Raw genomic sequence first — 20,273 nt, forward strand, 5'->3', positions numbered from 1 at the left:
AAGATCTAAATTTGGCTACAAACTCTATTCAAAGAGAAATAATTGAGATGTAAGTGAATGGCGTTTGTGGCCTGATGTAGGGCCTTTGAGTATGAATGCGTTTTGAACTCATTTGCTGTTGGAGGTGGACTTAGTGGGTTTTATTTCAGAACTTCTAATATCTTTTGAGGCTTATGGCTGGTTTCTGGTACAGTACACGTCAGTTAACTCTCAGTTACTTAGCTGCTCTTATAAATTTAACTGCACTGATAACTTTCATGAGTTTCCGGAAAGTTAAATGTAGATTTATCAGCGCTTGTAACTAACAGTTGAGGTAACTTCAAGTTCAGTATCTATTGTCGTCCATAGATGTCTCCACTAGTATTTTGTTAGTGATTTTTTAGTTATTTATAGTTACTTTTGTTTGCAGAAATTTTCGGTAGTAATGTGGCTGATAGGTACACAGTGAGCTCTGTACTAGTAGGTGCAAGACTTTTTAATTAAGGAACCGGGTGATAAAAATAGTGTACATGTACATATGATTAAAAAAGCAATAATTGTTGGTATTTGGTGTGATTATCGAGGTACATAATACTAGTGAAGAGAGGGCTAGATGTAACTTCTGCTACAAAACTGCAATGCAGTCAGCTGTGGTGACTATGGCAGCCATATTGATAAACATATTAAAATATTTTACATTCGCCCATATGAATGCTTTCATGTATTCAAATGAACTTTTCAGAGCCTGAAATGCCATTGGCATTGGTAGAACACCCAAAAATAAAATATGCCTTGACTGACGACATAGAATCTGAAGTTGATGACGAAAATTAAGCTTGAGATGTTCGAAATTGTCTTTATAAACACACATTATTATTGTAATATGTCATAGAAAGTAAAACATTTACCGTAAGTTACGTGACTAAAACTCAAAATTTTAAAACTATACTGATAATATAGTAAATTAATTTATTCCAGTCTATATTATTATTTAATACCACTTATTATAGTTTATGAAACAGTAATGCAGTAGCGCCGCATGCCTGTATTTGTTCGGATCAGTACTAACAGCCAGGTAACTACAGGCTGAGGCACAGTTACCAGTTCAAGCACAGATAACTGTAAGGATGACGATAACTGTTGTTTCGGAAACTCATTTTAAACATATCAGCACATTAAATCATAGATAACTCTGTTTGTACAGGTAACTGTCTTTCCAGAAACTGGGCATTAATGAATCATAATCGTAGATTACATGCCGGACAGTCCCTTTTAACTTAAAAAATGTACTACACTTGCAGTTCCTATCAGAGAATCTAATGCTCTACATGTGTTTTGTGATCCTTGATGGTTTAATTGTGCTAACCATTTGATTCAAGGTTCATGCGTTCAAACACAGCTGAGGTTGATGGATTTTAAAGGATGATAAAATCCTATTAAGTGAAGCTTTAGGATGCCAGGCAAAATTTGTCTGCCAATTCTTGCCTACATTTTCTACGATGCTGAATAACCTCTGCAATTAAAATATCACAAGTTTTCTGTACTCGCACATCAGCATCAAAACTGCCTTTTCCACAAGTAGTCGGTAGTCGCTTATAGAGGCTAAATTCACAAGTTCCTACATAATATTCAATTCATAGTCAACACGTATAATAATGAAAACAACCAGCTGTGCCATATCTTTGATATTGTTACTCCCATCAAGGACCAATGAAAACCAATTCATTTCTTTCAAAATGTTTGGTAATTGGTTTTCAATTTCGTCACTCCCATCAGTAATTTTACCAACAACAGTGTTGAGGTGATAAGCAGATCTATTTGAAGGTATTTTTACTTGTCTTGGGCTACTCTATTTGGCAGCCATTACTAGGCATTTCTTACACAGTTTCCCTTGGAGAAACCATGCAATGTTTCCGCTATTTTGTAAGAAATTCCCTAGCTGGCATGAACTACTTTTTCAATGGAATCTCTCAAAGGCTATGGAATTTAATTTTCAATATATTTGACAGAGAATTTGTATTTTAAGTCATTCCGTTTTGCTCTCGAGCTAGTCATAAGTACAGATAGAAGTTTAAAACAGTCAAAAGTTATGCTGACCAGAAAATATCTCTTCGTAATATTTGTCTAAAACAGGTTGTGTAATCGTAAATATACTACAACGAATTATTATGGATACTTGATAGAACTTCTTTTCTATACTCTTAGATGTTTTGTTTTAACATTTCTTCCAGTTATAGTATTCTTTTATTGAAGATTTATAAATTATACAAAATAGTTTTTCGTTGTACATAAAAGAAAACTTTTCTCTCCATTCCTGGCGAAGATGAGAGATTTGTCATGTTTGAAGTCCGTCATTGATGATAATTCATTGATGTAAAGCATGGATTATACTGGCAAGGAGAGGTGGCAGTTCAGTTGTTCCAATCGCTGACATACGTTGGCTTAGTGAAGTCTTCAAAGAATACCGGTATTTAAACTGATTTTGTAACTATGATGAATTGAGATAATTGTGTGTCTGCTCCATTTTACCTATATATTCAGCTCGTGTACTTGACTATATATGAAGCCCTACTACTTACCAAATAATATAATAATTGTTTGTATACTATTAATGTATTCAGTTTTGAATTTTGTTCAATGCATACCTTTGCATATTACAGTATAATTATTAGGCATTAAACTGTAAGTCCAAAATGTGTTTATTAATTTAGTTTAGTAGAGAGAATCATTACTAAAGCTTAGAATTGACTATTTTAGCATATCTCCTTCTAGAACTTCACGAATTTTGGTTTATTAAATTCAGACAAAATTAACCCTTTTCATTGCCTGTTCTTTGCATCATATTATGATCTTTGACCAATAATTTCTTTTATACACAGTTTTGAAATGTAACAATATTGAAGCCATGTATTGTGGGTCCCTATAATTATTTCAATGAAAGACGGGAAGCAAGTCGTACACTTAGGAATAAAAAGAGAGATTACTTGAAGGAAGAACTGAATGAGGTAGAAACAAATAGTAAGAATAAAAACATTAGAGATTTATATAAGGGTATAAAGGAATTTAAGAACGGATATCAGCCAAGGGTAAACGTGATCAAGGATGAAAATGGTGACTTGCTTGCAGACTCTCCATCAATCCTAAACAGATGGAAAAACTATTTTGCGCAACTACTAAATGTACATAGGCCAAATAGAAATGATCGGGACGAAATTGAAATACAAACTGCTGAGCCATTTATACCCGATCCCACGCTTTCAGATGTCGAAATTGCGATAGAAAATCTGAAAAAGTACAAGTCTCCAGATATCGATCAAATTCCAGCAGAATTAATACAAGAGGGTGGAAGTGCATTATATAGCGAAATTTATAAACTTGTACTTGCTATTTGGGAAAAGGAAATTGTACCAGAACAATAGAAGGAGTCCATAATTGTACCTATTTTTAAAAAGGGGGACAAACCAGCTGTGGTAACTTTCGAGGAATATCACATTTGTTGACGTCGTACAAAATTTTGTCCAATATTCTTTTGAGAAGATTAACTCCGTACGTAGATGAAATTATTGGGGATCATCAGTGAGGTTTTCGGCGTAATAGATCGACTATTGATCAGATTTTTTGTATTCGACAGATAATGGAGAAAAAATGGGAGTATAAGGGTACAGTACATCAGTTATTCATAGATTTCAAAAAGGCATATGACTCGGTTAAGCGGGAAGTATTATATGATATTCTTATTGAATTTGGTATTCCCAAGAAACTAGTTCGATTAATTAAAATATGTCTCAGTGAAACATACAGCAGAGTCCGTATAGGTCAGTTTCTATCTGATGTTTTTCCAATTCACTGCGGGCTAAAGCAGGGAGATGCACTATCACCTTTACTTTTTAACTTTGCTTTAGAATATGCCATTAGGAAAGTTCAGGATAACAGGCAGGGTTTGGAATTGAACGGGTTACATCAGCTTCTTGTCTATGCGGATGACGTGAATATGTTAGGAGAAAATCCACAAATGATTAGGGAAAACACGGAAATTTTACTTGAAGCAAGTAAAGCGATTGGTTTGGAAGTAAATCCCGAAAAGACAAAAGTATATGATTATGTCTCGTGACCAGAATATTGTACGAAATGGAAATATAAAAATTGGAGATTTATCCTTTGAAGAGGTGGAAAAATTCAAATATCTTGGAGCAACAGTAACAAATATAAATGACACTCGGGAGGAAATTAAACGCAGAATAAATATGGGAAATGCATGTTATTATTCGGTTGAGAAGCTCTTATCATCCAGTCTGCTGTCGAAAAATCTGAAAGTTAGAATTTATAAAACAGTTATATTACCGGTTGTTCTTTATGGTTGTGAAACTTGGACTCTCACTCTGAGAGAGGAACATAGGTTAAGGGTGTTTGAGAATAAGGTGCTTAGGAAAATATTTGGGGCTAAGCGGGATGAAGTTACAGGAGAATGGAGAAAGTTACACAACGCAGAACTGCACGCATTGTATTCTTCACCTGACATAATTAGGAACATTAAATCCAGATGTTTGAGATGGGCAGGGCATGTAGCACGTATGGGCGAATCCAGAAATGCATATAGAGTGTTAGTTGGGAGACCAGAGGCAAAAAGACCTTTAGGGAGGCCGAGACGTAGATGGGAGGATAATATTAAAATGGATTTGAGGGAGGTGAGATATGATGATAGAGACTGGATTAATCTTGCGCAGGATAGGGACCGCTGGCGGGCTTATGTGAGGGCGGCAATGAACCTTCGGGTTTCTTAAAAGCCATTTGTAAGTAAGTAAGCAAGTAAACAATATTGAAGTTGTGACATTTTGGATGTCCATGACCTGTACTGTTTGCATATGAAGATCAGACAAGATTGTTTCACACATATAGAAGTTATCAGGGACTTATGCATATACTTACATGAATGTGAATTTCTTATTTTCTTTTTTTTTCGGCAACTAGCCTGAAATAAATTCCATAAGTGATGTGTTTTTATGATAAAAAAATTATATTACAATTTCAGTCAATAACTTATCTGATTGGTACAAAAACAAGTTTTGTTACAACGTTCACATTATAATTCTTGGTAATATCCACGAATATTTTCGATTTTACAAGAAATCATCATCAGGTGGAAGCAATATATTAGGCAAGTTGAACACAAGCGAAACACAAAATATAAAATGCATACATAATGAATAAAATGGTATAGGAAACACTATCATATGTCAAAACATTAAAGCAACTTATAAAAATTTTGTGATGACATGTATTCAAGAAGTAGTGCACATGCATGTATAACATTCTGATTGCTAAAAATTACATATGCTTTACTTCTTGAATACATGTCATTATTGAATTTTTATATGCTGTTTTTAATGTTTTGACATATAATAATGTTTCCTATACTGTTTTATTCATTATGTATACATTTTATATTTTATATTTCACTTGTGTTCAACTTGTCTAATATATTGCTTCCACCTGATGATGATTTCTTGTAAAATCGAAAATATTCGTGGATACTACCAAGAATTATAATGTAATCCTTGTAACAAAACTTGTTTTTGTACCAATCTGATAAGTTGTTGACTGAAATTGTAATATAATTTTTCTTATCATTGTGAACTTTAACCTTAACATGACTTTTAAATTGATATGTTTTTGCTTACAAAACAACAAATTTTGTTTGTATGAGCTTGTATATGAATGTGGCGTATATTTTTCGAGAAATACTCTAGTATCATGTGTATAAAGATAATTCTCTTCTTTCTTTGACAGTAATTTCTGCAATGATGTACTTTGTGCATTTACGAAGTATTGGACACTAAGACTTTGATTTCACTTTTGAGTACTCTATATCGATTTGTAATCGTATTATTGAGCTGATGATAAGAATGAACATTCAGTTACATTTGCTCAAGTAATAAGGTGAAAGTAAAATGGCATGCCCCACTTGTTTTTCAAGGTGATTTGAAAGTGTGGCACTAGTATGAGAGTAGTGATTCAGTAAAGAGTGAGCTAACCCACAACCTAAATCAGATATGTTGACTTCTTTTAAAATGGTTCAGTTATCACATTTTCCATTATTTTTAGTGTCAGTGTTATACTTAATCTCCTTAAGTTACAACAGAAATTATTAAAATGTTATATATTGCCATTCGTGACTAATCAACAGTGTTGCCAATGCCAGTCTGCGAGAAACCACTGCACACTTACAAAAACTCGCCAAATATGTAAAAAAAACCCACCAAATTTTCGTTCCTATAGATTTTTTTTTGCACTTAATTATTAAATAATGCGCATATTAAGATGTAATAGTATGAATAATTATTAAAAATTATAACAACATACACCGCTATGTCTTAGTGCAGCTCTAATTTCAAAATTTACTGAAATTCCCGTGCTGTTTCTAATTTTGGTTTAATGATAATACTTTGAATGCATTTCTGAATTTAACCAAACAACATAGACCCTGGCATTGATGGCGTGAACTCTGTAATTTTTTTAACTGGTTTTTATTTGGTACCTCTTTGTACAGGAAAACTTTATAAGTAGTAGTAATGCTGAAATGTTTCGTTTCAATAAGTTCATCACTCCCTACTATACTTTAACGTTTTCAGTAAGTTTTTGGGCTGTATTGAATTAAGAAAACCTTAATTTGTTGTAGAACATAATGGAAACTTTGTCTGTTAACATTTTTCAGTATTTCCATACATTCATAAAGTCTTTTCAGCAGTTGCTTGATTGAAGAATAACGAAAGAAACGCACTGTCATGGAATTAATTTCTCACTTTGTGTATTAAGACTGTGCTCTGTTTTCAGTTTCAGCCATTGCGTTATGCGTTTAACTGCAGAGTACATTGATAAGACATCTAATATTGCAAGACAAGTATTCTGAAAAGATAATGGCCATCGTCAAAAGAGTCTTGAGTGTTTTATATATAATCTGCCTTACAGACGTGTTTGAGAATTATGTTGTTGTTGGTTTTTTCTAATGCCAGGCATTTGACATTAAAGTCATCTGATCTCTTGCACTCCAATATTTTTCAAAGATATTATCATCGCCAGCCACTGAAGCACAGATTTTGAGGTGTTCCGAATCCATTTCTTGGTTTGAGTTGCACAGTGGTCAGTTAAGGGACTGATATATTCCAATTCTATGCAGGTGTTTGGCCAAACAGTCATGGCCCGTTGCCAATCTAAATGCAGCTACAGACGATTTGCGTGGTAAATCGGGAATTAACTGTGGATTATGATGCAGAGAGTTCCATTTTTTCGCTTGAGATTGTGTTACCAAATTTTGTTTGTTCAAGCCTAAGTACGTAGATTTAATAAATCTTTTCACAGAGTAATACACAGATTTAGTAACAGGTCTGTAAGTAGCAGTGCTGCTCTTCTTTGCTAAAGCATCCACATTCTCGTTTCCCAGGATTCCACAATGGGATGGTATCCATTGGAATACAATTCTTTTATTGAGTGATATTAATTGAGAGAGCATTTTAGTTATTTCTGCTGTTTGAGATTAAGGTGTGTGTTTAGAGACTATTGATAGAATAGCTGCTTTGGAGTCTGACAATATAACTGCATTCTTAAATTTATTGATGTGGCATAGAAGATTCCTGAGACTTTCACTTATTGCCATGATTTCTCCATCAAAACTTGTTGTTCCATATCCAAGAGATCTATAAAGTGAGAAGAGACAGCATGTAATACCTGCACCGGCACGTTGTTCTCAGGAGATCAAGGATCCGTCGGTGTATAAATGAAGCCAGTTTTGTGGAGGGTACCTAAAATTAATTGTCTCTAAAGACAATTGTGGAGTGAAAATGGCAAGTTGTAGCCAATTTAAGTGAACACCATATTTTAACGTTTTGGTGGCTACTTCATTCACACACAACCCCCAGAATGTCTGGAGGACCACACCTGCTGTAGGTCGACGGGTCCATTGGACCTAGCTGGGAGATCTTGTTGATCACCAGCTTTCCCTCCTTAAGCCACTGGAGGACGATTTTAGTGCCATAGCAGGTCAGCACTAGGAACAGAAAAGTAGAAAGAGGAGGAAGGAAAGGGAAATGAATCCCTAAGCCTCGAATGCTTTAATGCCGTCGGGGTCAAAGAAAGTAAGAGTTCAGTCAGAGGACTGGATAGGAAAGGGTAAAGAGGGAATTAGGTATTGAGTAGAGGAAAATTATACCAAATTCAGTCATTAACTCATCAAGCTGATGAGTGCTAATTGATGAGTAGCCCCTCCCTTTAGTTCAGCTTGTAAAATTATGCTTACTAACAGCTGCACCACGGGAAGGTAGGGATGGGACATTGAGTATTTGTCCAGGTTGGTTCCTTAAAGCCTTCAATGGAAAGGATTAATGGCTCTCCCCCCTGTATCCGACAGATACCCTTTTGCAGCCAATCATTAAAAATTTCCAAAGACATTAAAATAAACTAGATTTCCCATTGCCCACTGTTTAATGAATTTGAGCCACTGACAGAGGACCAAAAAAACTGGATTTAGTGGGTAAACCACTGTGCTGGCAACACTGCTAATCAGCACAGACTCTTGTCATTTCTTGTTCTGTAAAACTTTCACTGTCAGAATCCCACAAAGTTTCATCGCTAGGAAAATGGTATGATACAGCAAGTTTCCTGTTTCATTGGTAAAGAGGAAATTGTGGAATAAAAGTAAGAGAAAGCTTCTTCCATTGCCATCTATGTCCAGCACAAATTCCACTTTCTGGGATTTGAATGCAGGTCTTCAGAGTGGAAAGCTGATGCTGGAGCCATTTGGCTGGCAGTGCACGATATCACGTGATTAGGATGACTTTCTTATTTTACAGATGTTGAAAACTCATGAAGCTTGTAGTAATCATCTGTGTGGGCTTGCTCACTCTTATAGAGTCATGCAAATGTCAGGTTGTCTTGACAGGAGAGTATGGAGAATGAATGCAGGGTATCTTAAAGTCAGAGTATTTGTGAAGTGAAGTGCTCGTTATCTCTAAGGTACTGATTCTTGAAGAGCACAAGTATGTTAGTATGAGGAGGTTCTTCATGTAATTTACATGGATTTATATTCTCATTGCGCAAATAAATTTATTTATTACAGTAGTAATGTTGGTTTTCAAAGTTAAGGAATGTGTGAAAATTCACTGTATTAAAATAAATAATCAAAAGTGGAAGGGGACTAAATGTTACATGAACATATGTTGCCATCTTTGTCCTTTTATTTGTATGAATGTCTCAAAAGCTATTCACAAGTGACCACAATGATATACTTTTATGTACAACTCGCCTTCCTGATTCATCTCTCAAAAGGGACCCTATTTAGTCCTCTTCCACCTTACTTACGAATGGCTTTTAATGAACCTGCAGGTTCATTGCCGCCCTCACATAAGCCCGCCATCGGTCCCAATCCTGTGCAACATTAATCCAGTCTCTATCATCATATCCCACCTCCCTCAAATCCATTTTAATATTATTCTTCCATCTACGTCTCGGCCTCCCCAAAAGGTCTTTTTCCCTCTGGTCTCCCAACTAACACTACATGCATTTCTGGATTTGCCCATACATGCTACATGCCCTGCCCATCTCAAACGTCTGGATTTAATGTTCCTAATTATGTCAGGTGAAGAATACAATGCATGCAGTTCTGCGTTGTGTAACTTTCTCCATTCTCCTGTAACTTCATCCCTCTTAGCCCCAAATATTTTCCTAAGAACCTTATTCTCAAACACCCTTAATCTCTGTTCCTCTCTCAAAGTGAGAGTCCAAGTTTCACAACCATACAGTACAACTGGTAATATAACTGTTTTATAAATTCCAACTTTCAGATTTTTTGACAGCAGACTAGATGACAAAATATGTATACTTTATATTACTTGCTATATGTTTCCATTGAATTATGATAATAACTTCATTTTAACCATTGTTTTCTACGGTTTTAGTAAATGGCGCTTGGCCCACTATGGTTCTGAACCTTTCAATTGAAGAATCAGTTTCATTGCCAAAAGGGGGAATGTCACAGGCTTTAAATTTCAACATTCTTGTACTGTTTTGGTATGACATTCCCTCTTTTTGTGTTGTAGTGTAGCGTTGATTCCTTACACTACTTTTCCTTTCACTCTCTGGCTTAGTTGCCTCATGAGTGATGCGTTATTTATGAAGTTCAAACCTGTCTTCGGACAGTTGACTAAACAACAACTCCTGTATCCTTTTTTTCTGTATGTAACTTGATTTTCTTTAGCCTTTTGTTTTCCTTATGTAGATCAGTTGGGACCTTTGAGAGTAGCAAATTACTTGTTTCATTAGACAAGGTATAATTGTGTGATTTCCTTACTGTTTGTGCTTTGCTTTTAGAAATATTGTCATTTAAGTTCCCACTTCTTGTTTTTTGGGTCTGGGATCATCTTGGGCAGACTCTAGATATGGGGACTTAGCGTTCAGCATCCGAGTCGAGCAGTTGTTGACCTTCTGCTGAGTTAGAGGGACCCAGCAAGATGTGCAGCTGGATGGGAGTTAGCGATTAGCAACCTGGATGAGTCGTCTGCCATCCAACAGATCGTGGATGGATGAAGAAGACATATTGGCTGTGTGAGGCGATTCTCTCCTGTGTTGTTCTGTATGGGACTCTGATGCACAGAAGCTGGCTTTTCTACATTTCCACAGACTCACGAACAATGATCTAGTGCTTGAAATGACTAGCGAAGAATATGTTAGAGTGGATGATATAAGTGTGATTATGTTTGATTTATAAGCTGGGCTGACTCTGTATACGGAGGTTTTGGAAGTTATTTTGCTACGAGGGAATTACGTACTTCTTGTCTAGGCCATTGTTATTTTTTTCCTCTTTTAACCGCTTTTTACCTCATCACCAAGGAGATTTGTTTCATGTCTTGTTTTACTAGAATGTTGTTATACTCTTTGTCGAATATTTTTTGCATGATCGTTTTTTTTTTTTTACAGCTAATGTTACTAGGCCTTGAAAGTTAGAATTCCCACACAGAAACTTGTTGCTAGGGAAACCATTCTTCATAACATAAAACTATACTGAAATAGACCCATTACAGTGCACTCATTGTTACTTAGTTACCATTACAGTGCAGTTTTGCGAAAGCTTTGGAATAATATTGCTCTAAATTTTCAATGCAAAATATATTATATTTGCAATTTTAAAAATATGATCGTGCAAAAAATGTTATACAATACACGTTTGAGAAGTGCATTACAAAATCTCGAAAACTGAAAAACTTGCTCTGCTCGTTTTTCAAACTTTTTCTCGATTTTGTAAAAAGCACTTCCCAACCTTGTATCGTAATATACTATTGCCTGATTTCAGGCTACCTTGAGAAGTGCCTTCTTTGTTTGTCACATTTTGTTTTTCTTACATTATTAAAGCCACCATAATTAGTATGAATCTGTTAGTGTCTCCTTTGATGTATAAGGACTCTTCAATTATAAACAGTTTCAAAAAGTGCTGTTTGTAAATACTGTAGCAGATGGTATGGAGGATGACATTTTGTGAGAATATTACCAGTCTGAAGAACAACCCAATTCCAGTTCAGAAGATAAGGTGACAGAAGAAAAAAAAGAAGAGAAGAAGAAAAAGATGACAAATGGAGACTGGAAGTGATAATCAGAAAATGACTGAAACTGGAAACTTGAAAATAGCATCAAAATGGTAAGTCTTTCACTTTATAACATTTTAAAATGTATGTCCTATTTTATCTAGATATTTTTACTTTCACATATAGAACATCTGAAAACTGAGTACACTTATATTCAAGCCAACATAGTACCGGTATTTCAGTTGAAGTCATTATATGAAGGATTAAAAATGTTTGAAAAAAAAAAATCGACGAGATGGCGAGACATGGAAATGTGACTACTACGATTCATTGCATTTTTGCCTCCGCCTGCCTTCACTCAGCGTTGCCAAGCCTACCCATGCTCCGACTTATAACTGAAGATTACTCTGGCCGATCTATTCTACTATATACAGACGTGGACAAATTATTAACAAAATTGACGATTTTTATGATAATTCTGTTTACAAAATTTGACTTTTCAATTAAGACTACAGTTGACAATTTTGGATATTTCCATCATTACAGTAGACAGAAATATGCAAAAATGACAACTGTAGTTTAAATTGAAGAGTCAAGTTTTGTAAAAATATATAATAAAAATCTTCAATTTTGGTAATAATTTGTAAATTAGCAAAAATGTCAACTGCACTGAAGAGTCAAATTTTGTAAAAATATAAAACAAAAATCTTCAGTTTTGCTAATAATTTGGAAATATCCAAAATGTCAACTGTAGTCCAAATTGAAGAATCGAATTTTGTAAAAATATACAATAAAAACCTTCAGTTTTGCTAATAATTTGTAAATATGCAAAAATATCCAATGTAGTCCAAATTGAGGAGTTAAATTTTGAAAAATATACAATACAAATCTTCAATTTTGCTAATAATTTGGAAACACACAAAAATGTCAACTGTAGTCTAAATTGAAGAATCATATTTTGTAAAAATATATAATAAAAATCTTCAATTTTGCTAATAATTTGTCCACGTCTGTATAATATAGGCCTATATAATAATGAGAAGTGTGCACAGATGTGCATTAGTTTTGGGCTCTGCTATATTCCAGCAGCAATTTTCTCTTTAAACACTCACTGAAGTGGTATGGTTTGCCACACAGTTTACACCTGTATTTCAGTGATGGGTCGAATACTATATATACTATCTGTGTTTTTGCCATGGTCGACCATAGTTTCGCACGTCTTGGTTGTGTCTTGTCGTCTCTTCTTGGTTGTGTCTGGACGAGTTTCTATCTACCATGGCATCTGTTGTATAGAAGTGCTCGCAGATGGCTGCTCTCGCCTCTCCTCCCCTTCATCTGTTTGTTTATTAAGAAATGCCTATCATTGCACACATACCAATTCCAATACATTAATTTATTGTGTATGGAAAACTATGTATATCAAATGAACGGTCATAAATTTAGTAATTTAGTTGCTTTATCACAGAGGATCTATCAGAATTGAAGTTTTATTTCTTTTGGGAAGAAATCTTCATGATTGAATTTATAGTAGAAGCAAGCAAAATATTGTTTTCTTCACAATTGTTTGAATGTTACAACAACTATACTGAGGATTTATATGCACAAAAAATAAGCTGACTATAGAATAACTTTTAACCAGTAGTGTATTTCTCAACAGAAAAGCGCCCTGGTTCTGAGATTTTGGTAGTATCCGAAATAGTTGTAATAGTTGTTTTTGTCATCACCGTCTTCATCATCATGATCATAATCACCACAATTTTCACAGAAATGCTTATGGAATGCCTGAGAAAATAGATTGATTCGAATCTAGATATAGAGATTGTTAGGTGTGTGAAATTGTTTAAATATGACTTTAAAAATGCAAAATTTCATAATATATTAAAATCAGTAAAGTGTCCTGGTGCCGCCTGGCCTCGAAAAATAGTACCTTGGTGCTGCCAGGGCCCACCAGGCCTGAAATATACTCCTGCTTTTAACATAATTCTATTTTTAAAAAATTCTGATAAATTTTAATAATGTGACATGTCTTTATGCAACTGCATTCACTACAGTTTAAGTGACAATACACAGTAAATGTTTTTCCAATTTTCTTTTGTGAAGGAACACCTTTTTTCAGTTAATACAGACTTCCAACATCATAGAATGTAACTTGGGCAAACTTAAAAAGGGGAACCGATGAGATCTCCAGTACTTAGCCCAGAGTTTATCCGACCTTCAACACAGATGTCATTTTCTGCAAATGACTTAGAGCAGTAATTTTCTGGCATACTGTGATTAATTTTTTTAGAGAATTTCCATTTCTGAAGTGTGAATAAGCTGTTTCTTTTCATCTTCTTGGAGGCTGGCTCAAACCAAGTGCATAAACAACCAAATATATTGTAAGTTTTGTCCATCTCCATGGGTCAACGAATCCAATGAACGTAATTGTGACAATCATCCTTCTCACTACAAGGAACTTTTTAAAATATCATAAAAATGTGCGGAAAACGTGAAACAATATTGCAGAATATGTAATATTTAATTAATATATGCATCTTTTTTATCAAACTGTTGAAATATGCCTATTATTCATAATAAAATTGGTTTTATTCGATTATTCTTTGTTCGAAATGCAGATATGAGTACTACTTAAACATGACATAGGAATAAAAACATGTATTTTCAGGGAAATCCTCAGTTTAGTTATAACGCAAATTATAGCTTTCACTGAAAAAGGAATTATATCAGTTCGTGTCATCTTTGTGGTTAATTTGTCCCTTCCTGAATTTTAGATGAAGCAAGGTACGCTGTTATAGCAATAAAAGATGGTGACAGAAAGATACAAAAACAGGTTATATCGGCAGAACAAAAACAGGTGAACTGAAAACTTCATTTACTGTTGGACGAAGAAAAGCATCTGATGTTGTATATCATTACTTATTTAAAAAAATAGACAATAAAAAGTTTGAATTATTAAACTCAATCAAATCAATGTAACTAAACATGAACTTGTCACCTTGCTTTTAAGTCGTCCAACAGGTAATAGAAGTCAGGCAATGCAAATAATTTACAAAGACTGGGATTTACGTAGGTTTATGTAGGTGTTTGCTCTAAAGTAACCATGATGGTGTCGGCAACGTGAGTACATTTATGTTATTTTAGCTTTGTTTCATCATAATATGCAGTGTTTTTTTTCTGGAGAAAAGGTGATGTAACTGTGTAAAATTTATTGGAGACAAATTACTGTTCAGTGCACAGGGAATTCAAGGCCTAAACTGACTTTAAAAAAATAATGTTAAGAACATAATTAACCCTTATTTATTTTCACATCTTAATGAACTTTTCAAAAGAAATACAAATTAAATACATATTAGTACAGTGCATATACTAACTCACTCCGCAGGAGAAGTGGAAAGCAGAACGCAGGGACTCGAGAAGTTGTGTTGGTATCGGTGCATGTAGTAAGTCAGAGATCTTGGCTGCACTGAATGGTGGAGGGTGGGAAAGAGTGAGAGAGAGAGAGAGATGTATTATTCCTATGATCGAATCAGGCGCTTCACAGTACCAACTTTACATCGCTGCCGTTTGCTTCACTGTGGAGCTAGTTAGTATACGCACTGTATAAACTGACCCAATTTGAGTTTACAAAATAATAAATACCAGCAATTGGTTTGCAACTTAAACTATATATTAGTACTCAAAGAATTAGAAGATTTTTCCAGAGCATTGTCGTTTCTTCAGTATTTTCTCCTTTCCTTGTGACATAACACTTAACATACTTGTAAAAGTTGAAGTTGATCAAAGGAAGCTCAACACTTCCAATTCTCATGGTGTTAAAAAGCAGTGAAGATCTCAATGCAGAGACAATGAAGTTGAATTGACAGAAGTCTCACAATATACTGACAGTGCAAATTTATAAAAATTCTCGGTTCCATAATGAAAAATATTACAAATGGTGCTGGAATGGCATTTCGGCATGTTCCGACAGAAAAAAAGTACTGATTAATAGTACCGGTATGTATAATAACAAATAAGGCCTATATAGCCTGATGCCCTAGACATTCCTCCTAGATCTCTCACGGCAGTGATCCACCGTTTTTGTAAGTAATTACAAGATTTTATTAAGAACGCGTTACCATATCCACAAAGTGAAAATCAAATAACTACACAGCAAATAAGATGTCTATCATTTCTCTAATTAGATAACAGAAATTCATCAGATTATGTATGTACATTTATAAAAAAAAAATACCCAATTTTACGAGATACAAACAAAACATAGTGCAATAGGCCCCAGTTTGCACATTTATTTTCCGTTTTCCTTTTCCTAAGCCAACTTTAAAATCTAGGTATATTGATTTTAAGCAATTCCAGAATAAGACGCGAGTCAGATAACGGACTCAGAAAGGATGTTACTTAGAAAATAAAGTGAATGCAAACTAGACAGAGGAAACGAACATACAAACAAAATTACCAATGACTAGGTCTAATAGAAATAATGACAGCCTTTCACCAATGAAACATTTACATAAACACGTAAACTAAACATTTATCGGTAATTTATCAGTTATTCTCCACAGATATATATCCAATTATGAAATACGTTAAGATATAAGTAGATATAGGCTTCACATGGAGAAATATTCAATTTGCACTTTCACAAGCGTCTATCCAGTCATTATATACATCAACTGGTTCTGACAAGAAGTTTATAGTTGCTTGATAATCTTCCAGACAAACTCGACACGTTATCTTTGCTGTATTTCTCCCTTTATCCCTGAAACAGAGACATTCATTACAACACCGTACAGAAATGATTGCCGTCAATAGGAGCTTACTGCCATATAATGCCTACATTTTGACGTCGCATGATTTTTCGTGATTACAAAATGGACAGTTGAACTGAATATCCAATGGTTCAATTGCCTTTCTTTTCGGTGGGGGCTTACGTTTACTTTTTCTTCGTCCCATGGCTTCGCTGAAATGAAAAAAGTAAATGTCATGTAGCAAAAAGTATAACCTGCACATATACATAACAAAATGAAATCAAAAGTGACAAACTTTCGTGATAACTCAAAGCGGAGAGACTATATGTAAATATATATTCAACAAATATTTTATTGTAATACTAACGTTTGTAACTAAATATATTTTATATGTTTTTAAAAGCATAAGAAATTACCAGAATCCAAATGACAACTTCACAAGCGTGTGCAGGATAGCCACATTTATAAATTTATAACTTTTTTTTACAATACTAAAAGTGAACTTCAATATGACAGTAAATCAAGATGCATTAACAAAATGAACGTCTGTAGATATAATTTCAATTTACTAAATTTATGACCGTTCATTTGATAAACATAATTTTCCATACTCAGTAAATTAATATTGGAATTGGTATGGTTGGTATGTATGCAATGATAGGCATTTGTTAATAAACAAACAGATGAAGGGGAGGAGAGGCGAGAGGAGCCATCTGGGAGCACCTCTATACAACAGATGCCATGGTAGATAGAAACTCGTCCGGACACAACCAAGACATGCGAAACCATAGTCGACCGTGGCGAAAACACAGATAGTACTGTATCTAGCAAAGACGTTATAATAGTATACTAGACTCACACAGAGCGCTGGTGTGCTGTCCAAAATTGAAACCAGTCTGCGCATGTTTACGCCGCCATGCTACTGGTAGAAATAGAGCGGTAAACACGATTGTCATACTTGTCCTTTGTTTTGTCTCGGGTGTTTTTAGTGAATAGTGTGAAAGTAATGGCAATATAATTTTTAAAGATGATATATTATCGCCGCGGACTCATGCTTAACATGTCGGCATCATACAATAACGTGCGGTGTGGTTTAAAATAATAATTTTGCCGACCGATTGTTGCTCTGTAGGTTTCACTCTAAGCGTCACGTTGTCACGTCTACTTTCTCGATAAGAATAAGCACTAGTTTGTTATATTGTTAAATGGCTATTATTATTATTATTATTATTATTATTATTATTATTATTATTATTATTATTATTATTATTATTTCATATACGAGTACGTTGGCTTTCTTAACTCTTAATAATAACTCTTTAATAATAATTTTTAATCACATACCTTAATGTTCGTCCTCAGCACAAGACATTGCAACGTCGGGTTTAGTCTACGTGGATTAGACAAGTAAGTGTCATTTAATAATAATTGAAGCAGCTTATTGGTTGCATTATTGAAATTGAGGCGAGTGATTGGAGCGGCGACACAAGAAATTGAAAACAATAATACAATTAAATTTCTAAGACCTGCCGAACGCATGAGGCCGCTCAAAGACCTGCCGAATGTTAACCATGAGAGTGCGGCGATAATACCATCCCTGTTTAATTTTCCAAGCTATTTGCAAAAGGTACGATATAATGTTATCTCTGTTGTTACAATATCAATATCATTAAAAATCAATCAGTAGTTTACGACAATAAAGAATACTTAATTGTTAGTACAGGTATATCAGACTGTAGAGAAATCCCACTGAGTGAATTATTTAGACTTACACATCAAATGTTAAAACATTAGTGGAAAGATAACTTTTTGTTTTTATTATGTAAATGAATTTATCTGCAAGATAATAAACTTTCATTCAAGATCCATATATGGATAAATAAATATACAGATAATAAATAAATAAATAAATAGCTATAATAGCTAAGCCTCCTTTGTGAATTTATGATTCAGAGTTTACCTATAAATAACTCTTTTACATTTTGCCGGATATATTTTATTAACAAAAGCAAGGAACGGCATCTTATTGATATTGCATATGTGCATAAAAATTATGTACCATCACTCCGCAAGCAATGATAATATATCTATTTTATTTATTTAAAATAAAAATACAATATGTAAAAAATCCACACATAAAAAGTATGTGTTTTTTTTATCTTGCATAAAGTGATTGTTTAGTTTTTAGGTCTTCACGTTACCTATTGTTTGCAATGTATTAGATACCGATACTTTTTATAATTGATAGCATTCCCTTTATTAATTGAAGAGTGAATTCAATGTAATTTGGCTACCTTCGCATATTATATTTTGCCAGATTACCTATGTCCTGTGGTCTAAAAGTACCGGTAATATAATTTATTTTTGATTCTCTAAAACTTAACAACAAGTCTATACTGATTATCGCATATTTATTTCACTTAGGAATTTGATTATAACAAGAACTTGTGTAATCAAGGTGCATATATTTATGTCTTGTGATCTAAGATTTAATATGTTAATATAATTTTAGATTCTCTGAAACCTAACAATTTGCTGATTATCGTAAAATTATACAATCTATAATGTGTATTGTGTAGGCCTATTTATGGATGTATCAGTATGTTTTCTATAAATTGCTGCATACGTATTTTCTTTTCTTTAATGTTCTAACACATATCAATGAAACTTTGAATATATTTATTTCGTCCTAATTTTACGTTAAACGTCGAAAATGGCCATAATATGTCAATTTTAGATCATCACAGCGTTAAATTGCGTGATTTACGCACTGCTATTATTTGTCTGCTCTCCAACAATATGGCGGTAAGCGCAGTGTTCAATTTGCCCCGGTTTCCTCGTTTCGCGCAGCCGAGATTGTAGGGGCTTGGTATCTAGTAGAATAGATCGGCCAGAGTCATCTTCAGTTACAAGTCGGAGCATGGGTAAGTTTGCCAACGCTGAGTGGAGGCGGGCGGAGGCGAAATAAGCAAATAGTTGTCGTAGTCACGTTTGCCATGTCTCGCCGCCTCGTCGTCTCTTCGTAGTCGTCTCGTCGTCGTCTGTAGAAGTCTGCTCGTCTCGTCGTCGTCATCTCGTATTCGACGTCTCGCCATCGTTGGCGTCGTTTACTCTTCGTCTCGTCGTCTCGTCGCCTTCATCTCGTTTTCGTCGACTAATCGTCATCTCGTCGTCGTTGTCATATCACTGTCTTCGTCTCGTCGTCTTCTCGCCGTTCCGTCGTCGTCATTTTGCTGTCTCGTCGTCGTATCGCGGTCTCGTCGCCATCGTCTCGTCGTCGTATAGTCGTTCCCGTCGTCTCGTCGACGTTTTCTACGTCTCGTTGTCGTATCGTTGTTATCGTCTTCTCGTCGTCGACTCTTCGTCGTCCTCGTCTTCGTGTCGTATTCGTGTACCAAAATAAAATAAAACACATAAAAAATAGAATATAATTAACTATAAAAATGAAATGAAATAAAATAAAATAAATTAAATAAAATAATAAAATAAAATAAAATCAATAAAATAATAAAAAATAAAATAAATGAAGAAAAAAACAAAATAAAATAAAATAAAATAAATTAAATTAATTAAAATGAAATAAAGCAAATTAATTAAAATAAAATTAATTAAAACATAGTAACAAAATACATTTAAATAAAATAAAGCAAGATTAAAATAAAATAAAACAAAATTAAGTTAAGTTAATTAAAATAAAATAAAATATATAAAATGAAATACAATTAAATTAATTAAAATAAAATAAATAAAGTAAAATACATTTAACTAAAAAAAGTACATTGAAATTAAGTAAATTAAAATTAAATTAAATTAATTTTATTAAAATAAAATAAAATAAATTACATTAAATCAAATTAAATTAAATTAAACTATTTAAAATAAAATAATATAAATTAAATTAACTCAAATTTTTGCAACTGAAATAGAATAAATTGAATTAAATTAAATTACATTAATTAAAATAAAATAGAATAAATTAAAT

Source organism: Periplaneta americana, chromosome 3 (genome assembly GCF_040183065.1).
Source record: "Periplaneta americana isolate PAMFEO1 chromosome 3, P.americana_PAMFEO1_priV1, whole genome shotgun sequence".
Lineage (NCBI taxonomy): Eukaryota > Metazoa > Arthropoda > Insecta > Blattodea > Blattidae > Periplaneta > Periplaneta americana.